Source organism: Euprymna scolopes, chromosome 8 (genome assembly GCF_053919585.1).
Source record: "Euprymna scolopes isolate OS-2025 chromosome 8, ASM5391958v1, whole genome shotgun sequence".
NCBI classification, from domain to species: Eukaryota; Metazoa; Mollusca; class Cephalopoda; order Sepiida; family Sepiolidae; genus Euprymna; species Euprymna scolopes.
In genome coordinates, this window is record NC_136489.1 from 163,342,042 (window position 1) to 163,368,104 (window position 26,063).

The 26,063-nt window shown below is 32.2% G+C and overlaps 1 protein-coding gene across 1 annotated transcript in view; it reads left to right on the plus strand.

Annotated features, from left to right (window-relative positions):
- The window catches only part of LOC145284012 (uncharacterized), a gene marked incomplete at its 3' end in the record, with an annotated part of 1,050,937 nt that overhangs the window by 159,441 nt on the left and 865,433 nt on the right, over window positions 1-26,063 (plus strand).

Consider the following 26,063-nt stretch of genomic DNA (forward strand, 5'->3'; position numbering starts at 1 on the left):
TTTTCCTCGATGTCCACAAAAGGCTTCTTTCAGAGAAGTGCTTGCTCGGTTCACAACTTCTTAAAACTTTTTATATCATCTATAAATTGTAATATCTCACACTTAACCACGGAGCTCGCCTGTCTATTTAATTTTATTGACTTTCAAACGTTAATTATTCGACATTTCCCGCATCGGCACGCGTTACATTCGGTTTTCGGTATAAAAAAAGCGAAACTCGACTCTAATCACAGGCCGAAAGGCCCCCCCCCCCGCTTTGGCGGCACGGGGTGACAAGATCAAAGTGTAGTATCTGTTCCGGCAGATGCTGCAAGCAAAGACTAGCTATGACTAGCAAAGACCATATGTGGGGGTAGCCCCACATATCTGACCTTGGTCACTGAAGGGGCGACCCTCGATACCAACAGTTTCTAATCCAGCTCCCATTTCCCACCTCTCGGGAGCTGGATCCCCCTTTCCCTCCCTCTCTCTCCACATTAAAAAACGGCCTTGTGCCTAATTTGCTCAGTGGGGAAGCAAATAAATCCAACAGGCCGAAAGCCAGTTGTCTCAAGAGAGCTAAGTAACATTTGTTCAATGTCGACTTCGTCATATCAGACTGTAGCTTTCATTTCGCTCGTCCTAATAAACAGGGAGCGGATTTTTAAAAACAAACAAACCGATTTATTCACCTCATTCAAAACTGTCCCGCACAAAATAACTGCTGAATACCTATCGCCGTCACGTCAATCAAAAACGCGCACCTGTTTTTTTAAAAAAAAACACTTTACTATTTTCCAACTGTGCGTCGAGAAGGCTTCGTTTTTTTTTTTTCACATTTTCGGGGTTTTTTCACATACCCCGAAAAACACCCGGGCAACGCCGGGTACCCCTCGCTAGTCTATATATATAAAAGCGAAAATGTATGTGTTTATGTATGTACGCTTTTCCTCAATGTCCACAAAAGGCTTCATTCAGAGAAGCGCTTGCTCGGTTCACAACTTCTTAAAACTTTTTATATCATCTATAAATTGTAATATCTCACACTTAACCACGGAGCTCGCCTGTCTATTTAATTTTATTGACTTTCAAACATAAATTATTCCACATTTCCCGCATCGGCACGCGTTACATTCGGTTTTCGGTATAAATAAAAAGCAAAACTCGACTCTAATAACAGGCCCAGAGCCAGTGAACGTTTGTCGGCTTCATATCAGACGGGGGGAGCGGGTTTTTAAAAACAAACAAACCGATTTATTGACCTCATTAAAAACTGTCCCGCACAAAATGCTAACTGCTGAATAGCTATCGCCGTCACATCAATCAAAAACACGCACCTGTTTTTTTTTTTTCACACTTTACTATTTTCCAACTGCGCGTCGTCAAGGCTTTGTTTTTTTTTCACGGGCACCTGTTTTTTTTCACACACACCTACAAACACCCGGGCAACGCTGGGTACCCCTCGCTAGTCTATATATATAAAAGCGAAAATGTATGTATGTATGTATGTTTGGATGTCTGACAGACGCGACGAAAATTCACAAACTCGGTATCACATCGAAGCTCCATCCTTTGCTCGAAAAATATAAAAAATTGGCCCAAAACGTTAACTTTTTCACCCCAAAATCGACAATTTTCGACGGAGGGGGGGGGGGTCCACAAAAACAGTCCTCTCGTGACAATGACCGATTTTACGCATGCATTAGATGACGTCGTGACCTGATTTACTTTAAATAGTTGAAAAACCAAACAAATTCCATGTACTCGCGTTAGCTCAGTTGGTTAAGGCTTTGGTTCATTATCGAAACGTTTTGGGTTCAAATCGTGGTGTGAGATGTTTTTTTTTCGATTTTTTAAATTTAAATATTGAACCAGTGTTATTTAAGCCATTTTTCACGTAACGTTCGTTTTTCTGCTTTTTTTTTTTTTTTTACTTCGCTTATTCTTAATGACACCCCGAAACACCCGGGTACCCACCGATTTTTAAAATTTTAATATCGAAACAGGCTTATTTAAGACATTTTTCACGTGTTCGTTTTTCTGTTTTCATGGTTTGTTTGCCTTACATTAGTTTTTTTGTGTTTTTTTTATTGTTTGATCGCCGCATAGCGGGGAAACCAGAAACTGGCTTCCGCAACTTGACGTTGTCGCACCTGCTAATTTCGGTTTATAAACGTCAACTTAGCACACTTATCAATTCATCTGTTCCCGTGGTCGAGATGGTTAGGTCGCAGGGTTTTTTTTCCATTTCCTTTCCACCTCCACATCAAACGTTCGGGGTTGTTTTAATCTACCCCCTCCCACCAACACACACCTCCAAACACCCGGGCAACGCCGGGTACTCCCGCTAGTAGAATAATATAAATCTCACCTGTCTGATTGAATGTATGTTTGTATGTCTGCCTAAAACTTTCGATAGACTCAACGGATTTTCACGAAATCAGTATCATTTTGAAGCTCGACCCTTCGGATGACAAATATCGAAACAATTGTCCAAACACATTAATTTCTTCACCCTCAACTGGGCACTTTTCTACAGAGAGGGTCGGGTTTTTTTGCTGACATTTTTGCAAGTCATTCAACGCTCAACGTCGCAGAAAAGGTGTCATTTCGATCGCCTGTGACGTCACAACCACGGTAGGCACATCGGTAAGACAGTTTTTTTTTTTTTGCACCTGTTTTTCCTCTGGCGTGCTATCGGTTCAAGCCTACTTACTACTACTATTTTTTTTTGTGCTCGCAATTTTCCTTCCTTTTTTTGTTGCTCAACCAACACCCTTACACACACCTTCACTTTCTTTTCCACCTTCACGTCATGGGTTCGAGCCGACCTTCTACTGCAACTTTTTTTATTTTTGCTGCTCAATACACACCTCCAAACACCTGGAGAAAGCGTGGCACCCAGGCTAGTTGGAAAGAAACTAGATAGTGCTATGAACAGTGTTAGATATATCTTGGCAGTATCGTCCCACGAAGCAGCAACTTTATGGCAACCTACCTGCCATATCTACTACCATCAGGGAGTTAGGTCTACAATTTTCCGGTTACTGCTAGAGGAGTAAGCAAGAGCTGATGAGAAATGTATTGCTGTGGACTCCACAGGACGGGCGCATGAGCATAGGACGACCTAGAGTCACTTACATGGAGCAATTTGCATATGATGCCAACTGTGATTCTGAATATCTGAGGGAGCTGATGGGAGACAGGAAAATCTTAAGAGAGAGAGAGTCACATTGATCTGGGAAAAGATCCTGACCAGATAGATAAATTTATTTTGATTTCTATATAATTACTTATTAAGGTAATGTGTGCTCATATGTATTGGACCGACATCAATAGAAATCTTGTGTTAATAGGAAATATGCAACTAACTTCATAATAATTCATACTTTTTATATAGAGTAAAGTCAGAATTTTGCTTATTCCTTTGACTAGGATAGCTTTTAAACCAAACGCTATGCATGTAAATCTGTTTTGGCATTCTTTACACTGTCAGAAATTTATCCATATTCAGATAAATGTAATATGAAACGAATAGACTGCACAAAAATCTTTTTAAAAGTAAAATTAAAAGGGGGGGGAGTTAATGAATAAAATAGAAAGAGATCTTGTTTTGCAATGAAGAAAAGATTTTATTTACAAAATAGGTAGCAAATTATTCCCTTTGCAGGCATTCGAAAACAAAAAATAAGTAACAAAAAATAAGTAACAAAAAATAACACAAAAAACAAACTGGTTCATGAATTGTATTATATAAAAGCGAAAATGTGTTTTAGTGTGTGTGTGTGTGTGTGTGTGTGTGTGTGTGTGTGTGTGTGTTTTAGTGTGTGCGTGTGTGTGCGCGCGCGTGCTTTCTTTGCATGTCTGGCAAAGTCTTTTTTTGGGAGGGGAGTCGCTCGGGGGGGGGGGGTACCAATTCATAGAACTTTTTATATGCTCCCTAGATTATAATATCTCCGATTTACTAAAGGAGGTTGTGTCTATCTTTTTATTTGAGCGACTTTTATTTTATATTCCATGGTCCAGCCTGTTTGTTCATCTTTTCCGTATAAATAAAGCGAAAGTAATCAAAGAAAATGTCTTTCCCTGGTACATACAATGGAAACAATACTACTTTTTTGTATTTTACTTCAGTAAGTTTTAAGATATCAAGGGGCTCCTTCCTGGAGCTAACACTTGATTCCGTTATGATTTAAATTTATATCCGAGGGCTCTTTTAAGAATAGATACTGTTCGCTTTATGGCTGCTATCTGTATTTCATTACAGCTTGGTCTTCCAGGGATGGCTTCTAAGTATTTCTGAAGGTTCTTTTTTATTAAGCCAGTTGTTCCTATCACAACCGGTATAATGTTTATTTCTTTCAGAGACCATGTCGTTTTTAGATCATTTTTTAGGTCCTGATATTTTATTTTTTCCCGTTCCATGTATGGGCGAATAGAGGTAGAGGATACTCTCAGGTGCAAGTAATCTTCTAGCACAGTAGAGAGAGCCCACTTTTTTTGCAGTAGTTTTGGCAATTTCTTTAATGCATTTGTTCCAATTCATGTTGTCTGTGAATGTTAAGTGGAAGAGTATGTTAGTGGCTTTGTAAATGCACAATAAATAAAAACAGTGGCTTTGTAAATACACAATAAATAAAAACAGAATAAAATACAAATGATCAGACAACGAATAAAATACGATAGACAGTGTTTGTAAACATAACAATATTTTTATTTAGAGAAAAAAAAATGTTGGGTGTTTTGTATTTGTGTGCAAATTGCATTTTATTTGCATTTTTTATGTGTGTGAAATGTCTTACAAGTGCAAGAGACATTGTTTATGTAAAAACAGTTCGATAAATAATTTGAAGAGGGAATTAGAAAACCAAGTATCAGACACAATTTCCATGGACACTGAAACACATTATCATGAGGCTGTTTCCCTGCAAAATTATAACAAAATGGTTTTCAAGTCCAATGTAAACAAGTACTTATTACAAATCGTCTTTATACGTCATCACTAGGGCTATGAAAACAGCATATTCTTTTCATTGTTTTGACTCTCGAGTGTGTATCTGTGGATATCTTATATGCTTTTATATAGAATGATGTGGTTCTTGGTCGATCGTGTCTAACTGTGTTAGATATATACAAAACAATGAAAAGAATATGCTGTTGTCATAGCCCTAGTCATCACATTCTGTTCATTCCATTCATCGTTTTCAATCCTCTTATAATATTCTTCATCGTTTAAAACCATGCCAAAAAATAAATTTATTTAACTCAAGGAATCAGATAAAATTTCTGACTCTGACTACTTTTAGAAATCCGACTCCGACTCCAGCTAAAACGTCTGACTCCTTCCGACTCCGCAACCCTACTTAGCACAAAACGTCTTCATACGTCATCACTAGGGCTATGACAAGAAAATATTCTCATCATTGTTTGAATCTCGAGTATATATCCGACACAGTCAATCAATCGAGAACCACATCACTATATCTAAAAACATATAAGATATTAACTGATATATACTCGAGAGTCAAAATAATAACAAGAATATTCTCTTGTCATCGCATACTATTCATTCCATTCATCGTTTTCAATCCTCTCATAATATTCTTCATCGTTTAACTGACAATCCATCTTTTATAATAACCCTTATCATCTTGCGGCATTTGGATGTAAATACGCAATAAATAATTAATTAAAAAAATTAACTAAAAAATGCTGATGTGAAAACAAAAAAAAAAAACACTTGTGTGAACGTAGTTTTTATTAAGCGGATCCTAATCGAAAGACGGTTCATTTGTCAATCGCTCAGCTGTGTAGCACATTGTACTTGGCCTTCGGGCCGGGATCAAAGTGTAGTATCTGTTCCGGCAGATACTGCACTTAAGATAATTTGTACCAGTCAATGGAGGGGAAACCCTCTATACTGGGACAATTATTATTTTTGGTAACCAGAGTGACCCCTTTTAGGGGAGCTGGTTTTTACCTCACATTAAAAACGGCCTTGTGCCTAATTTGCTCAGTGGGGGAGCAAATAAATACCATCTGTTCCGGCAGATGCTGCACTTAAGATGGTTTGTGCCAGTCAGTGGAGGGGAAGCCCTCTATACTGGGACAATTATTATTTTTGGTAACCAGAGTGACCCCTTTTAGGGGAGCTGGTTTTTACCTCACATTAAAAACGGCCTTGTGCCTAATTTGCTCAGTGGGGGAGCAAATAAATACCATCTGTTCCGGCAGATACTGCAAGCTATGACTAGCTATGACTAGCTATGACTAGCAAAGACCAGATGTGGGGGAAACCCCACATGCCTGACCTTTAACCAGCTCCCATTTCCCACCTCTCGGGAGCTGGTCCCCTTTTTTCCCTTCCCCCTCCCTTCACTCCTCACATTAAAAATGGCCTTGTGCCTAATTTGCTCGGTGGGGGAGCAAATAAATACCATCTGTTCCGGCAGATGCTGCAAGCAGGGACCATGTGTGGGGGCGGCCCCACATATAAGACCTTGGTCAATGTAGGGGTAGCCCTTCATGCCAATTGTCACTATCCAGCTCCCATACTCCCCGGGGAGTTGGTCCCCATTTCCCCTTCACTCCTCACATTAAAAATCGGCCTTGTGCCTAATTTGCTCGGTGGGGGAGCAAATAAATACCATCTGTTCTGCAGATGCTACACTTCATTTTCTTTTTTCTGTCCTCGATCAGTGAAGGAGAAATCCTGCTCGACTGAAGTGATTTCTATTTTTGTCCCTATCCAGAGTGTTCCTTTTCAGGGGAGCTTGATTTTCCCCACATTAAAAACCGACCTTGTGTCTAACTCTGCCCTCGTGGGAAGGCAAGTAAATAGGAACACATTGTACTGAGTTATTATTCAATTGCATCTCCACCAGATTAAAGTTAGACACAAGGTCAGTTTTTTTTTTTTTTTTTTTTTTAGGATGTTGGAAAAATCCAGTTTTCCATAAAAGGAGCACTCTGAATTTGGACAAAGTTAGAAATGGTCTCAGTTTAAAAGGATTTCTCCTTCACTGATCAAGGACTAAAAAGACTAAGTTTACCATCAGAACAGGTACACCACCTTGCCCTCAGTCAAAGAGTCAGTTACAGGATTCCATTAGCAGCTTGTCCTGACTGAAACTTAGATATTACGAGGTCCCTTCCATATGTTTCTAGATTTTTTTTTGTATGGGCACATTTATTAATAGTACACACATGGAACTCTAGTTTCCTTCGAAGTAATCTCCTCCGGCTGCAATGCACTTGTTGTACCGTTCCGACAACTTCTGGAAGGTCCCATGCAAGTCCTCTTGTGTGAGCATATCAATGACCCTCGTCACATCCTCTTTCATCTCCTCAATTGTCTCATAACGACAGCTTCTAAGGTTTTCCTTGAGATTAGGGAATAATCAAAAGTCACAGGGAGCAAAGTCTGGACTATTGGGAGGGTGAGGAACTGTCTTGATGTTCATCTTGGTCAAATAGTCTGTAACAAGGATGGAGTTTGGGACTTTTACATTTGCACAAATCTTCATCTTTAGTTCCTCACGAAAAATTGTGTGTAACACTGGCATCAAATTGTGCACTTATTGTTTTATAGACACACAATGGTCCTTATCCATGAAATTCTTTATTTGACCAATCAACTTTGGTGGTTTGACTTCCTTACTTCTCCCACACCTCTCATCATCCCTCACAGACTCCCTACCTTCTTTGAATCTCTTATGCCACTCAAAAACTGATGCTCAATTCATGCAAGATGGTCTAAAAGCAATCTGAAGTATTCCATACGTTTCTGTTGCATTTTTTCCAAGTTTAAAACTGAATTTTATTGCATATCATTTTTTAAAGTGCCACAGTAAAAACATTCCTTCTATATGGTGCTGAGGCATGGACTCTTACAAATGCGCTAAAGAAGAGACTGGATGGCTGTTACACAGGGATGCTCAGGATGACCCTCAATACATCATGGAGCCACGCAACAAGCCAACACCTTTATGGTGACCTATCAGCAGTATCACTGAAAGTACAGCAGAGAAGGATGAGAGTATTCGGTCACTGCAAGAGAAACCAGCAAGCTAGTTCTCTCGATATCAACAGATTGACACCCAAACCGTGGTAGAAGAAGAATGACTTACATTGACAACCTGCTACAGGACACAGGAATTGGAAGGTGTTTGGGACCTGCAAACTGTCATGCGAGATCGAGAGAACTGGAGAAGTTGTGTGGACTTGGTGGTGAAGTGTCCTGAAACACGACGGAGATGGGATGGATGAGATAAAGTGTCCTCACGTCTCATCATTCCTCACAGACTCTCTTGAATTTTTTATGCCACTCAAAACTAGTGCTCGATTCAGAATAGATCTTCTGAAAGCAGTCTGAAGCATTCCATAAGTTTCTCTGTCATTTTTCCCAAGTTTAAAACATATTTGTTTGACATATTGTTCTTCAAAGTGCCCTTACGTCCATATTGCATTTTTGAAATTAACTAGCTGTGACAATCAGGCTTTAGTAGGGTGTATTCCATTTCCTACTGCAGCTGTTCATTTGAACCTGAAATTATAAAAAATGGTCAGTCATCCCATAAGACCAATATCATATTGAATTTTCAAGAGTTTACAACAAATTTAAATGATTGTACGAAAAAAATGTCTAGGAATTATTGAAGACACCTCACAATTAATTTAATAAGATTTTCATTGTTGAGTTTTCATGTATATTTTTTTTATTTTCCTGCGGATTTTATTGCGATTAATTAGATGGGATGGATAGGATTTTGAACTGTTACCTTAAAGCAAGAATTGTTTTGAATCAAAGGATTCCCTTTTTTCTTTAAAAAAAAAAAAAAAAAAAAAGAAAAAAGAAAGAAAATTCCCATGTCATTTATTTGGGTGTTCTATTAAGATTGCGTTACTCAAAAGAACGATTTGCTTCACGGTTAAATTGATTTTTGTTCAGAATGTTATTAGAAAATTACAAGAACAAAAGAACTGAAATAAATTGCTTAATCTTTATCATAACCGAAAAGCTCCGTCTTCGTTCTTTTAATAGTCACAATGGCCATTAATAGGATGAGATGAAACTAGTAATAAAAAGAAAAAAAAAATCAAACCACAATCTCGTTTCGTTTAGTACTCTTTTATTTTTGGATTTTCAAAGATGCAGTTCTGTTATAATCATAAACTATTCACCTGAATTTATTGATCTGTTTTTTTATTATTAGGTTGGTGCAAAAATAATGTTGTTTTCTGACTAGAAGTTGAATGCCAAAAAACAATATTATTTTTGCACCAACCTAATATATATTGCTTCAGAACTGAAATCCTTTTCTTTTTCCTACAACCTCTTATCGTTATTTTCATGGCAAGTGCTCGTCTGAGTTCCAATCTATGCCCCCTCCCTCGCCAAACATTCACGAAAAACACTCGTTTGACCATAAACACCATCAATAATTCCCCCCACTCTTTATCTGTGCCTGAACCTAAACGTAGATTCCATGAACAAAGCTTCTATCTTAGGACTTGCATGCCTGTGGAAGTCTCTTCCGTTTACCTGCTTTCACGCTGACTAAAATATGGCCATCTTCAAGTCCAATGTAAACAAGTTCTTTATGAGCCGTCCCCCTTAAGTAATCCAATTTACCAAATTTGCACTTCTAACGATTACTATGATAGTGTCCTTTTGACCACTGTAAACTCTTTAAATCTTATCCTCGAGTAGCCTCTAGGCCTTGATAAGTAGTGATTCCTTTGTAAGAAAAAAAATTCTTCAGTTTTTATCATAACCGGAAAGGTCTTCCTTCACTCTTTTAATAGTCACAATAGATTTGTTCCAATTCATGTTGCCTGTGAATGTTAAATGGAAGAGTTTGAACGAAGTACTTAGAGGTAGTGTATCATTAGCCACCGCAATCAGTGCTTGAGAAGGTTTCTTGTAATTATTTAAGGAAAGAAGCTTAGTCTTAGCAGCATTGAATGTTACCATCCATTTACGTCCACATATTACTAAAGACTGGATGTCTTCCTCTAAGGTTTTAACCATTCCCTAAATGTAAAGTTATTATTGCTATAATGGACAATTTCCTACATTCCTGGAATCGCATCTAAATAGCAATATGTATTCACTTTTAACAGCATTCTCCTTTAATAATAATCATCTTCGACCATAATTACTTCGTTTCTCTAATTCTCCCCTTCAATATACAACCCTGAAAGAAAAAAATACAGGCCGCGACGAGGCGAACACTTCCTTTTAAATTTTATTTATTGGGGACTATTATCCTCATCTTTTATTAGTTGTTTCAACTACGGAAGGCAGTAATTGCAGTGAATGCAGTCAGGAGATTCAGAGTTCCTATCCGTCGTGGTTACCACCTGAGGAAGGCCAGAGGAATAGTTGGCCGAAACGTCATGAAAAACAACAACTAATACAGATGAGAATAATATCCCGTGGCGCAGTTGATAGAGATGTTGAATCTCTACGGTTCCAGGTGAGAATTGTCTGATGATAGCGGTTTCAATCCTACCTAAAGCTGGCTAGAGGCTTACTTGGTCAAAAACGTGTTGAGACGGCAACAACTACAGAAGGCAGTAATTGCAGTGGATGCAGACAGGAGATTCAGAGTTCCTATCCGTCGTGGTTACTACCTGAGGAAGGCCAGAGGAATAGTTGGCCGAAACGTTGTGAAACAACTAAGAAAAGATGAGGATAATAGTCTGCAAAAAATAAAATTAATAAATAATATTCATCTCAATAATGAATTCCAATTAAAATAATATACTTCCTTTAAACTTTCTACGCGCGGTATGCATGTATTTTGAGGGAAAGAAATTTGGACTAATTTAAAAGCCTTTAAACTAACAGTTAATAAAAAAAGACAATCAGTGCTTGAGAAGGTTTCTTGTAATTATTTAAGGAAAGAAGCTTAGTCTTAGCAGCATTGAATGTTACCATCCATTTACGTCCGCATTTTACTGAAGACTGGATATCTTCCTCTAAGGTTTTAACCATTCCATAAATGTAAATTGGATTACTTAAAGGGAACGGCTCATCAACAACTTGTTTACATTGGACTTGAAAACGACCATATTGTAGTCAATTGGAAAGCAGGGAAACAGAAGAGAGTTTCACAGGTGTGCAGTTTTAAGAAAGAAACTTTGTTCATGGAATTTATGTTTAGGCACGGATAAAGAGTGTGGGAAATTAGTGAGTGTTTATAGTCAAACAAGTGTTTCTCATGAATGTTTGGTGAGAAGGAACTATAGATTAGAGCTCAGACGAGTACTTGCCATGAAAATTAAATAAAACAGATATAGTTAAATGGAATTGTAGAAGGCGATACAATGCAGAAGTAACGGAAAGACACAAGCTGAAGCAGGTGAGAAATTTATTAATACAACTTATAAATACATGTGTACATATTCATATTTCATATACGCAGTATATTTATATTTGCACAGTGGTTACCTGGGAAAGTCGGTCTGGTGGTATGTCCATGTGATATAATATTTCGAGAAAGATCTCTTCGTCAGATGTTTACTTGACTTTGACAAACGTGTAGTTGTAAGCAAGCAAACTACACCCACCTCTTAAAACAGATACGCTAATTCGTTTTTCGCTCCAGTCTGTTATAAAGGATGATGTCATCAGCAAATATCGGAATCTCAGAGAAAATTTTATCAGAAACGGCATTTATGAACATCAGAAATAATAAAGGCCCAAGAATCGACCCTTGTGGCACACCTACACATTTATATCCTGTTGTTTTGATGTACGACTATTGATGACAATCTGAATTTTTCTCTTGTCTAATAAGGATTGTATTATGCTAGGTATTCGTCTAGACCATCATGCCAAACTTTTTATATATCTAGGGCTACTGCCCTAGCCTCTCCTGTCTTACCCATGCGAACCCTTCCCATCTCTCTCTTTTATTATAAATCTCGGCTCTTCCTCGTCATGAACCCCTCTATACAAGAAGATTAGTGGCAGATACACCAAATGTGGCAGCAATACTACATTTAGGGCGAATAGTGGCTTTGTAGAGGTACAGGATCCTCTCAGGTGTAAGTAATCTTCTAGCACAGTAAAGAGAGCCAACCATTTTGCAGCATCTTTCGCAATGTCTTCAATGTATTTGTTCAAATTCATATTGCCTGTGAATGTTAAATGGAAGAGTTTGAACGAAGTACTTATAGATAGTGTATCATTAGCCATCGCAATCAGTGGTTGAAAAAGTTTCTTTTAATTATTAAAGGAAAGAAGCTTAGTCTAAGCAGCATTGAATGTTTATGAACATCAGGAATAATAAAGGTCCAAGAATTAATTTATATCTTGTTGTTTTGATAGGATGAGATAAAACTAGTAATAACATAAAAAACTAGTAATAACATAAAAAACTAGTAATAACATGAAAAAAAACTAGTAATAACATGAAAAAAAACTAGTAATAACATAAAAAAAACTAGTAATAACGTGAAAAAAACTATTAATAACATGAAAAAAAACTATTAATAACATGAAAAAAAAACTATTAATAACATAAAAAAACTAGTAATAACATGAAAAAAACTATTAATAACGTGAAAAAAAACTATTAATAACATGAAAAAAAACTATTAATAACATGAAAAAAAAACTATGAATAACGTGAAAAAAACTATTAATAACATGAAAAAAAACTATTAATAACATGAAAAAAAACAAGCAATAACATGAAAAAAAACTAGTAATAACATAAAAAAACTAGTAATAACATGAAAAAAACTAGTAATAACATGACAAAAACTAGTAATAACATGAAAAAAACTAGTAATAACATAAAAAAACTAGTAATAACATGAAAAAAACTAGTAATAACATGAATAAAAACAAGTAATAACATGAAAAAAAACTAGTAATAACATAAAAAAACTAGTAATAACATACAAAACTAGTAATAACATGAAAAAAAACTATTAATAACATGAAAAAAAACTATTAATAACATGAAATAAACTAGTGATAACAGGAAAAAAACTAGTAATAACATGAAATAACTATAATTAACGTGAAAAAAAAATTATTAATAACATGAAAAAAACTATTAATAACATGAAAAAAAACTAGTAATAACATGAAAAAAAACTAGTAATAACATAAAAAACTAGTAATAACATGAAAAAAACTAGTAATAACATGAAAAAAACTAGTAATACAATGAAAAACAAACTTGTAATAACATAAAAAAAACTAGTAATAACATGAAAAAAAACAAGTAATAACATGAAAAAAAAACTAGTAATAACATGAAAAAAAACAAGTAATAACATGAAAAAAAACTAGTAATAACATGAAAAAAAACAAGTAATAACATGAAAAAAACTAGTAATAACATAAAAAAACTAGTAATAACATACAAAACTATTAATAACATGAAAAAAACTATAAATAACATGAAAAAAACTATTAATAACATGAAAAAACTATTAATAACATGAAAAAAAAACTAGTAATAACATAAAAAACTAGTAATAACATGAAATAAACTAGTGATAACAGGAAAAAAACTAGTAATAACATGAAAAAAACTAGTAATAACGTGAAAAAAAACTGTTAATAACATAAAAAAACTAGTAATAACATGAAAAAAACTATTAATAACATGAAAAAAAACTATTAATAACATGAAAAAACACTATTAATAACATGAAAAAAAACTAGTAATAACGTGATAAAAAACTATTAATAACGTGGAAAAAACTATTAATAACGTGAAAAAAAACTATTAATAACATGAAAAAAAACTATTAATAACATGAAAAAAAAACTAGTAATAACATAAAAAAAACTAGTAATAACGTGAAAAAAACTAGTAATAACATGAAAAAAACTAGTAATAACATGACAAAAACTAGTAATAACATGAAAAAAAAACTAGTAATAACATAAAAAAACTAGTAATAACATGAAACAAACTAGTAATAACATGAAAAAAAAAACAAGTAATAACATGAAAAAAACTAGTAATAACATAAAAAAACTAGTAATAACATACAAAACTAGTAATAACATGAAAAAAACTATTAATAACATGAAAAAAACTAGTAATTACATGAAAAAAAAACTAGTAATAACATAAAAAACTAGTAATAACATGAAATAAACTAGTGATAACAGGAAAAAACTAGTAATAACATGAAAAAAACTAGTAATAACGTGAAAAAAACTATTAATAACATGAAAAACCTATTAATAACATAAAAAAAACTATTAATAACATAAAAAAAACTAGTAATAACATGAAAAAAACTATTAATAACATGAAAAAAAAACTATTAATAACATGAAAAAAAACTAGTAATAACGTGATAAAAAACTATTAATAACGTGAAAAAAACTATTAATAACGTGAAAAAAACTATTAATAACATGAAAAAAAACTATTAATAACGTGAAAAAAACTATTAATAACATGAAAAAAACTATTAATAACATGAAAAAAAACTAGTAATAACATGAAAAAACTAGTAATAACATAAAAAAACTATTAATAACATACAAAACTATTAATAACATGAAAAAAACTATTAATAACATGAAAAAAACTATTAATAACATGAAAAAAACTATTAATAACATGAAAAAAAACTAGTAATAACATAAAAAACTAGTAATAACATGAAATAAACTAGTGATAACAGGAAAAAAACTAGTAATAACATACAAAACTAGTAATAACGTGAAAAAAAACTATTAATAACATGAAAAAAAACTATTAATAACATGATAAAAAACTAGTAATAACATAAAAAAACTAGTAATAACATGAAAACAACTATTAACATAAAAAAACTAGTAATAACATGAAAAAAACTAGTAATAACATGAAAAAAAACTATTAATAACATAAAAAAACTATTAATAACATGAAAAAAAACTAGTAATAACGTGATAAAAAACTATTAATAACGTGAAAAAAACTATTAATAACGTGAAAAAAACTATTAATAACATGAAAAAAAACTATTAATAACATGAAAAAAACTATTAATAACGTGAAAAAACTATTAATAACATGAAAAAAAACTATTAATAACATGAAAAAAACTAGTAATAACATGAAAAAAAACTAGTAATAACATGAAAAAAAACTAGTAATAACATAAAAAAACTAGTAATAACATGAAAAAAAACTAGTAATAACATGAAAAAAACTAGTAATAACATGAAAAAAAAAACTAGTAATAACATAAAAAAACTAGTAATAACATGAAAAAAACTAGTAATAACATGAAAAAAACTAGTAATAACATGAAAAAAACTAGTAATAACATAAAAAAACTAGTAATAACATAAAAAACTAGTAATAACATGAAATAAACTAGTGATAACAGGAAAAAAACTAGTAATAACGTGAAAAAAAACTATTAATAACATGAAAAAAAACTATTAATAACAGGAAAAAAACTATTAATAACATAAAAAAACTAGTAATAACATGAAAAAAACTATTAATAACATAAAAAAACTAGTAATAACATGAAAAAAACTATTAATAACATGAAAAAAACTATTAATAACATGAAAAAAAACTAGTAATAACGTGATAAAAAACTATTAATAACGTGAAAAAAAAACTATTAATAACGTGAAAAAAACCTACTAATAACGTGGAAAAAACTAGTAATAACATGAAAAAAAATATTAATGACATGAAAAGAAACTAGTAATAAAATGAAAAAAACTATTAATGACATGAAAAAAACTAGTAATAACGTGAAAAAAACTAGTAATTACGTGAAAAAAACTAGTAATAACATGAAAAAAACTAGTAATAACATGAAAAAAACTAGTAATAACATGAAAAAAAAAACTAGTAATAACATAAAAAAACTAGTAATAACATAAAAAACTAGTAATAACATGAAAAAAACTATTAATAACATGAAAAAAAACTAGTAATAACATAAAAAAAACTAGTAATAACATGAAATAAACAAGTGATAACGTGAAAAAAACTATTAATAACATGAAAAAAAACTATTAATAACATGAAAAAAAACTATTAATAACATGAAAAAAAACTAGTAATAACATGAAAAAAAACTAGTAATAACGTGAAAAAAAACTATTAATAACATGAAAAAAACTACTAATAACGTGAAAAAAACTAGTAATAACATGAAAAAAAAACTATTACTGACATGAAAAAAAACTATTAATGACATGAAAAAAAACTAGTAATAACATGAAAAAAACTAGTAATAACATGAAAAAAAAACTAGTAATAACATGAAAAAAACTAGTAATAACATGAAAAAAACTAGTAATAACAGAAAAAAACTAGTAATAACATGAAAAAAACTAGTAATAACATTAAAAAAAACTAGTAATAACATGAAAAAAACTAGTAATAACATGAAGAAAACTAGTAATAACATAAAAAAAAACTAGTAATAACAAAAAAAACTAGTAATAACAAAAAAAAACTATTAATAACATAAAAAAATAGTAATAACATGAAAAAAACTAGTAATAACATAAGAAAAAACTAGTAATAACATAAGAAAAAACTAGTAATAACATGAAAAAAACTAGTAATCTAAAAAAGCTAGTAATAACATGAAAAAAACTATTAATAACAGGAAAAAAAACTAGTAATAACATAAAAAACTTGTAATAACATAAAAAACTAGTGATAACAGGAAAAAAACTAGTAATAACATGAAAAAAACTAGTAATAACGTGTAAAAAAACTATTAATAACATGAAAAAAAACTAGTAATAACATGAAAAAAAACTATTAATAACATAAAAAAACTAGTAATAACATGAAAAAAACTATTAATAACATAAAAAAACTAGTAATAACATGAAAAAAACTATTAATAACATAAAAAACTAGTAGTAACATGAAAAAAAACTATTAATAACATGAAAAAAAACTAGAAATAACATTAAAAAAAATATTAATAACATGAAAAAAACTAGTAAAAACGTGAAAAAAACTATTCATTACGTGAAAAAAAACTATTAATAACGTGAAAAAAAACTATTAATAACGTGAAAAAAAACTAGTAATAACATGAAAATAAAACTAGTAATAACATGAAAAAAAACTAGTAATAACATTAAAAAAAACTAGTAATAACGTGAAAAAAAAAACTATAAATAACATGAAAAAAAACTATTAACAACATGAAAAAAAATATAATAACATAAAAAACCTTGTAATAACATGAAAAAAACTATTAATAACATGAAAAAAACTATTAATAACATGAAAAAAAAACTATTAATAACATGAAAAAAAACTAGTAATAACGTGAAAAAAAACTAGTAATAACGTGAAAAAAACTATTAATAACGTGAAAAAAACTATTAATAACGTGAAAAAAAACTATTAATAACGTAAAAAAAAACTAGTAATAACGTGAAAAAAAACTAGTAATAACGTGAAAAAAAAACTATTAATAACGTGAAAAAAACCTACTAATAACGTGAAAAAAACTAGTAATAACATGAAAAAAACTAGTAATAACATGACAAAAAACTAGTAATAACATGAAAAAAAACTAGTAATAACGTGATAAAAAACTATTAATAACGTGAAAAAAAACTATTAATAACGTGAAAAAAACTATTAATAACGTGAAAAAAAACTATTAATAACGTGAAAAAAAACTATTAATAACATGAAAAAAACTATTAACATGAAAAAAACTAGTAATAACATAAAAAACTAGTAATAACATGAAAAAAAACTAGTAGTAAAATAAAAAAACTAGTAATAACATGAAAAAACTAGTAATAACATGAAAAAAAACTAGTAATAACATAAAAAACTAGTAATAACATGAAAAAAACTAGTAATAACATGAAAAAAAACTAGTAATAACATGAAAAAAAACTAGTAATAACATAAAAAAACTAGTAATAACATAAAAAAACTAGTAATAACATGAAAAAAAAACTAGTAATAACATGAAAAAAAACTAGTAATAACATGAAAAAAACTAGTAATAACATGAAAAAAAAACTAGTAATAACATGAAGAAAACTAGTAATAACATGAAGAAAACTAGTAATAACATAGAAAAACTAGTAATAACAAAAAAAACTATTAATAACATGAAAAAATAGTAATAACATGAAAAAAACTAGTAATAACATAAAAAACTAGTAATAACATAAAAAAGCTAGTAATAACATGAAAAAAACTATTAATAACATGAAAAAAACTAGTAATAACATAAAAAACTAGTAATAACATGAAAAAACTAGTGATAACAGGAAAAAAAACTAGTAATAACATGAAAAAAACGAGTAATAACGTGAAAAAAAACTATTAATAACATAAAAAAAAACTATTAATAACATGAAGAAAAAACTATTAATAACATTAAAAAAACTAGTAATAACATGAAAAAAACTATTAATAACATAAAAAAACTAGTAATAACATGAAAAAAAACTATTAATAACATGAAAAAAAATTATTAATAACATGAAAAAAAACTAGTAATAACGTGAAAAAAAACTAGTAATAGCGTGAAAAAAAACTAGTAATAACGTGAAAAAAAACTATTCATAACGTGAAAAAAAACTATTAATATAAAGAAAAAAAAATATTAATAACGTGAAAAAAAACTTGTAATAACATGAAAAAAAAACTAGTAATAACATGAAAAAAAACTAGTAATAACATGAAAAAAACTAGTAATAACATGAAAAAAAACTATTAATAACATGAAAAAAAACTATTAATAACATGAAAAAAAACTATTAATAACGTGAAAAAAAACTATTAATAACGTGAAAAAAAACCTACTAATAACGTGAAAAAAACTAGTAATAACATGAAAAAAAACTATTAATGACATGAAAAAAAAACTATTAATAACATGAAAAAATTTTTTACACCGATCTCTTTTCGTTTACTACTGTTTTTTTTGGGGGGGGGGATTTCAAAGATTAAGTTTTATTTTATCATAAATTATTCATATTATATATTGATCTTATCTTTTGTTTTTGATATATTTCTACAGATATATATATATATATATATATTTTCTTACAATATATATCAATCCTTATTTAAGAAGCTCAAAGTAATTACAGAGAAATATAGAGAATAAATTACAAAAAGTTATATTCCAAAATTCATGATGTTGACCATCTTATAATTTATTCCTTTAATTTAGTTGACACTTACAATTCTTGACAGTATCTGTTTCGTAGTGCAAAATCAATCACTTAATCATTATATCAATCAGTGAATCTATTATGCCCTAAACTCATCAGAAGAAATAGCAACAATCAATCCGTCAAAAGGAATTGAAGTGAGATTTGACATGATTAAAATCCGAAAATTGGAAGAGAAGCTGCATATATATATATATATATATATATATATATATATATATATATATATATCGACACCACTTAAAAAGTCTCTCGCTGCCACATGTCCATCTAGCCTGGTTCATGTTTCTCTTTTGTCTGACCACATGCCGGCCACAGCCGGCCCATTCTCGTTTTCGACTTTACACGTCCATTTTCTTCGATGGGCACTTTCTTCTTGCGCACACTTCCTAATTTGCATATGCATGTTTTTCTGCTGCTGCTGCTAATCTCTTTGCAAGCCAGCCATCTTTTGCTGCTGCTGATATATAACTTCAGCGAGGATGCCAGTCTAATCTACAGTGTTGCATTTAACCCATGTCTTTGAGATTACTAGTATTGCGTTCCAATATCTTGGCAATTATTCCGACAATGGTATTGTTGCTGTCAGGCTGAAATATAATTCTTCCCTAGGAGGTCAACCTTTCCATGCTTTACCTTCTCGAAACTCCAAGGAGGATGCTCAGGTGATTTTTATATGCCAGAATACACTTCACCTAGTGTGCTGGCTTTTCAAAACCTGACCTTGTGTCGAAGCTCCCGTAGAGAAGCTGGCCCTGTCGGTGGGGCATTAGAATACACCGACTGCCCCCCTGCAGAGGGTAAAAGTCCCTCAATGGGGGTCCTGGATATGACCTTAAACTATATCCAGTGGTGAGGCCCCAGCTTGTGGGCTTTGGGGCATGTGGAGCCACCCTTTAATTACCATTGCTCCCAGGTCCACTCTGACCCAGAGTGGTAGTACCTGTTAGGGTTCCAACTATGGGTTAAATAGAAACCGACTTGAAAACAACAAATATATTCTATTAAAAATTTTTTCTTCAAAATCTTTGGATCGGCATTAAATGACCCAAAAAGGGTTGATATGCCGTAAAACAAAAACAACCAACCAACCCATAGAGAGGCGGTAACTAAATGTTGTGATGACTGATCTCAAATTCATCTGTAACTTAAATTTTCCAATTTCTAATCGGCCAGCCGAACATTCATCGGAATGAAATCATAATAGAAAGGAAACTTTGAAACTTCCAATATTGGAATTCCATTTGTCATGAAAGACTGGAACTTTGGAATATGACAAGAGAATTGCGTTAAGCTAAAGATGCAGGAGATTTGCGTGAAGTTTTTCCATCCTTGTCACAGACTATTTGATCAAGAAGGGCAATAAGACAGTTTCTCACCCTCCCTAACCTTAAGACCTTGCTCCCGATGACTTTTGGTTATTACCTCAGCTTAAAGAAAACTTTAAAAAGGCTGTCGTCATGAGACAATTGAGGAGATGAAAGAAGCCGCGACAAGGGTCATTGGCACGCTCACACAAGAGAACTTCCATGAGGCCTTCCAGAAGTTGTTGGAACGGTGCAACAAGTGCATTGCAGCCGGAGGAGATTACTTTGAAGAGGACTAGAGTTTCATGTGTGTATAATCAATAAACGTGGCCATACGAAAAATGTCTGGAAACTTATTGACTATATCGACTAGCTGTACTAATAACTAATTTAGTATGGAACACTTTTGAAATGTGGCTGAACAAGCATGAACTGAAATCTAAGATTGAAACTCGATTTCCTTCTTACCCATTACGCTATTAGCACAAGCTAGGAAAAGTGAAATCTAAATGCTCATATTACACTGAAAATTCGCCGCTTCTACACAATTGGGACGAAAATTTTAGAAATCATAAAACTGAATTTCACATGAAAAACAATTCCTCGTATCCAAAAATTATGAAAATCGATAAGATAGAAAATTATTTATTAAAGGCAAAAAAAAAAAAAAATAGAATTTGATGAAAACGATCGTAAGACACAGGGGAGTTCAAAAGGGGGGGTATTTTCCATATTGATTCAAACAAGATAGCAGCAATTTTTCACCTGCTAACACGATTAAATTTTTTTTTTTTTTTTTTTTGTTATTTTATAATAGTTCAGTAATATCAAGTTAATTCCGACTGCATGATTTGGAAGTTACCATTGTAACTTATTAAAATTGATTTAAAAAAATCAGTTGAAACCATTGTTTTTTTTTTATCTGAAAACTCCATTTATCTCGTCCCAATAATGTAGAAGCGCCGAAAAATCTTTATTCCTTTCTGAATTGCCTTTCTTAGTTACCAGTGTGTTCGACCTGCGAAAGTGAACAGCGTATAATTGTTAGTGTTTTTGTTTCATTAATCTTCGCCTCTGTGCTTTTCATATGAAGCAATTTAACCGTCATATGACGTAGGATTGAGCTGACGTTTTCGTTGTACAAAGTGAAGTATTGACGTGCAGTAAACCCGAAGTGTAAGAACATAATTATGTCTAAAAGAAGCAACAATAACATGACAACAAAGATGACAGTGTGTCACATGTAATGTATATTTATTACCCCCCCACCCCCACCAATATATAGGAATAACGAGTCTTTGTTAAAAGAAACATAAAATTACTCTGTGTACGTCTCTTTATCTTTATATATATATATATATATATATATATATATATATATATACTAGCCTGGGTGCCCGGCATTGCCCGGGTGTTTGGAGGTGCGTGTTGAGCAAAAAACAAACAAACAAAAAAAAAATGGTAGTTAGGCAGGCAGGCTCAAACTCGTACTGCGAAGGAGGAAAAGAACGTGAAAAAAAAATGTGACGTCTTTGCCGTTGCGTCCATCGCCAAACCTGAAGTGGCGAAGGTTTAAATTAAGGCTAGTCAATCGAAAAGAGGAGATGACTTTCGAAAATAGCGGCAAAAAAAACTACCCCCTTGGAGAAAAGATCCCAGTCGAGGGTGAAGGAATTAATGTTTTTAGGCAATTCTTTGATATTTGTTACCCGAAGGGTTGAGCTTCAAAACAAAATAGATCTTGTGAAAATCCGTCGCCTCTGTCGAAAATTTTAGGCAAACATACATGCATGCATACATATATGCATACAAACATACATACATGCAAACATACAAACAAACATACATACATGCATACATACATTCATTCATTCATACATATATGCATGCAAACATACATACATGCATACAAACATACAAACATACATACATACATACATACAAACATATATACATGCATGCATGCATTTAAACACAGGTGAGATTTATATTTTAGACTAGCATGCTGCACGTCGTTGCCTAGTCATAAGTTATGCTTAAATATGATATTTTAAGAATAACAAGTCTTTGTTAAAGAGAAACATAAAATTACTGTGTGTCTCTTTTTATCGTTATACAGGGTGAGTCACAGGAAACGGATGTTTTTTGTTTTTTTTTAAAAACCCTCCTTGTTCTCTTTGAGTAAGGGATTGGGAGTGAGGAAGGTAGTTTTTTATGTACATTACAACATTTTTGTTGGAATATTCGCAAAGTTTTGTTTTACTTAAAAACATGTTTCCTGTGACTCACTCTGTATATGTACTAGCATGCCATACGTCGTTGCCCGATCGTAAGTTATGCTTAAATGTGATATTTTATTTTATTATCGGAATCCTTTGAGATGAGTAATTTGTATATTTATTTGTTTATTTGCGGATTGTCATCCTCATCCTCATAGTTGTTAAGAGACGTTTCAAAGCCGGCCAGAGGATTAGTTGGCCAAAACGTGGTAAGACGACAACTATGGAAGGCAGTAATTACTGAAGATACTGTTAAGACTCAGCATTCCTATCCTGTTGCGATTACCCACCTGAAGAAGGCCAGAGGAATAGTTGGCCGAAACGTTGTGAAACAACAACTATGAAGATGAGGATAATCTAATTCATGCAGATTATGTATTTTTTATTATAATGTTATTATAATGATGGTTATCTATTGATTATTATATTGAACCTAACATAGTACTGAGATAAAAACTATATATATATATATAGAGAGAGAGAGAGAGAGAGGGCGCTGGACTGAAATACATAAGGTCCAAGGTTCGAATCCTAACAAAAGTCAAGCTACGCTGAAGAGGCGTAGAGCTCCGAAACACACGTGTCCATAGATTACTGTTTTTAAAAAATAATAGATAAAAAAATACGCCCAAAATAAAAAATGGGCGACTTTTTAAGAAAAACACCGGTTCTCCAAGGCGAAGGCGTTAACCTTAATATATCGTTTAAAAAAATCAACAACAAAACCACATATACATACGACTTGGGTGCCATCAGCTAGAATCGAAACCAAATCGAAACATACAACTTTCCACCCTCATTCCTTAGCCTCGTGAGCCACGCCCACAACGCACGCATACACATACACGCCCCCACCACACACATATACACGCCCCCCTACCCCCACACACATATGAATTCACCTGTTATCCTTTTTAAAAAAAAATGGAATCGCCCAAGTTTTATAATCATATATACTATTGAACAGAAGTTTGGAAAAATATAAATTTTCCCCTTAACTTTTGTCCGTTCATTATGCCACAATCAAAGGACATTAATTATAGATTAATCATTTGACTGAAAAATTCTATTTTATCTGAAAAAATGCATCTTGGGCATTTCTTACTGCAGAGCAACTTTTTTAGCATCTTTTTGTAGTAACTTGATTCTCAAGCAGCGTCTAAATATATAAAGAAAAAGTTCTTGCGTCAGTTTGAACTTTACAATGAAGACGATGCTGAACTATCTAGAGCGGTGGTTCACAACCTATTTTGGGCCATGCCCCACCTAGGCATTTCTAAAATCCTGATGCCTCCCCTTTGTGATACTACTACTACTTGCATATATATATATATATATATATATATATATATACACACACACACACACACACACATGAAGCAGCAGTAGTAGTAGTAATAGTAGTAGCAGAACTACTACTACTACTTCTACTACTTGCATATATATATATATATATATATATACATATATATATAGCACACACATACACGGCCGGACGCTCCCCTTAATACAAAGATTCACTATGAAACAATTCACTGTTAATAATAATAATAGTAATAATAATAATAATAATGAAAAAAATAACTCATTCTCAAATTGCCCTATAGTCTTTGGTGTAGTAAGCCCAAGGGTGCACGTCCTGCCCATGCCCCACCGGTGGGGCATGCACCCCACCGGTGGGAATGACTGATCTAGAGCCTAAGGAGACAGCCTGGATTTTCAGCATTCCCTTATCTTCCTTTGATTTTAGATAATTTGTTCACCGTTTTCAGCCATGTTTTTGTTCATTATCTGAATTTGTCCAATAATGCACCAGCAACAAGGAATTGTACCAAATAATGATCTTTATTTTGCGCCTTTTGAGTCAACTAGAATCTCCACTAACTTTGCCCCTGAAACCTACTGAAGCCCTTACCATAAAACCATCATATGCAACAGTTGGTGGAATAATCTTTTTACCACTTAGTCGTATACAATTCAAAGAATTACGAATGAAAATTGTTGCTTAAGATTATATTCCAATAAGGAATAAAATCTCATTAAGTTAGAATTTTCAATTATTAAGAAATATTTAATTTAATCATACAAGAAAATGTAAACACCTACCAATGCGCTTGATATTTCTTACTATATATATATATATATATATATATATATATATATGAAAGTGGCCCGCATAAAATGGTGTAATTTCTGTTGAAAACCCCATAACCCCATTTGATTTTTTTAAACTTTTAATATACAAAAACGTAAAAACATGGGTCAACACAAGACTACTCGAAAACTGATTATTTTCATTGAAATCTATTATAATAAAGTCGTATTCCTGTTTGTCTGTTTGTTTGCCACCTGAGGATAAGAGTTAATAAGTATACAGTAGTCAATGGGAAAATGTCGTAGTAATCGTTAGTAGTGAACATTTGGTAAATTGGATTACTTAAGGGGGAACGGCTCATCAAGAACTTATTTACATTGGACTTGAAGGGGGGACCATAGATTGGAGTTCAGACGAGCACTTGCTATGGAAGTAACGATAAAGCAGAGACAGGCTCGCAATGTCTCTTCTGTGGAAAAGAGGTTGTAGAAAAGAAAAAAGGGTAACCTCCACTAAGCTACAAAGTCTTTTTTGAACTCTGTCAAGGCAGTATAAGGTCTTTCTAGCAGCTCCTGGCCAGATGTGGCAACAGTACTCGATCCTTGGATGTACTTGGCTTTTATACAGGTAGAGAATTACATCAGCAGTGAGATATCTTCTGGAGCGGTAGAATGATCTTACCATTTTTCCATTGACCTTGGCAACGGATTTGATGTCCTCCTGACAAATGCACAGATTGAGTGATCGTAATTTGTCCCAATCTTTTAAAATGCGATTTTGATGGTGTTGCGCCTATGGCCGTCTTTTTATCATTTTTTTTTTCTTTTTCACACATTATCTTAGACATTCTAACCGAGAGATCTTTTCAAGATTCTAATCGTTCCTTTAAATGCAATTGTTTGTATCTTTCTTGCACTTGGTTCACCGAGTATACTTGCATGGTAGTTTTTGAAATTCTTTTTTATGAGTCCTGTTGCACCTATAACTACGCAAATGATGGAGATCTTAAAAAAATTTTTAATTTCTTTTCGTATAAGACCTTGGTATTTATCGGATGCTAATGTGTAGCATAAATTTTTTTATACCAAACACGATCACGTGACTACCCTCTACAATAGATCTTCTTATGTCACAATTTGTGCTGATTTCTGCAATTCTATGTACTTGGTTTCTTTTTGTAATTCGTTACCACTCCCATGAACTATTGTCCACAGTCACGGTGGTTT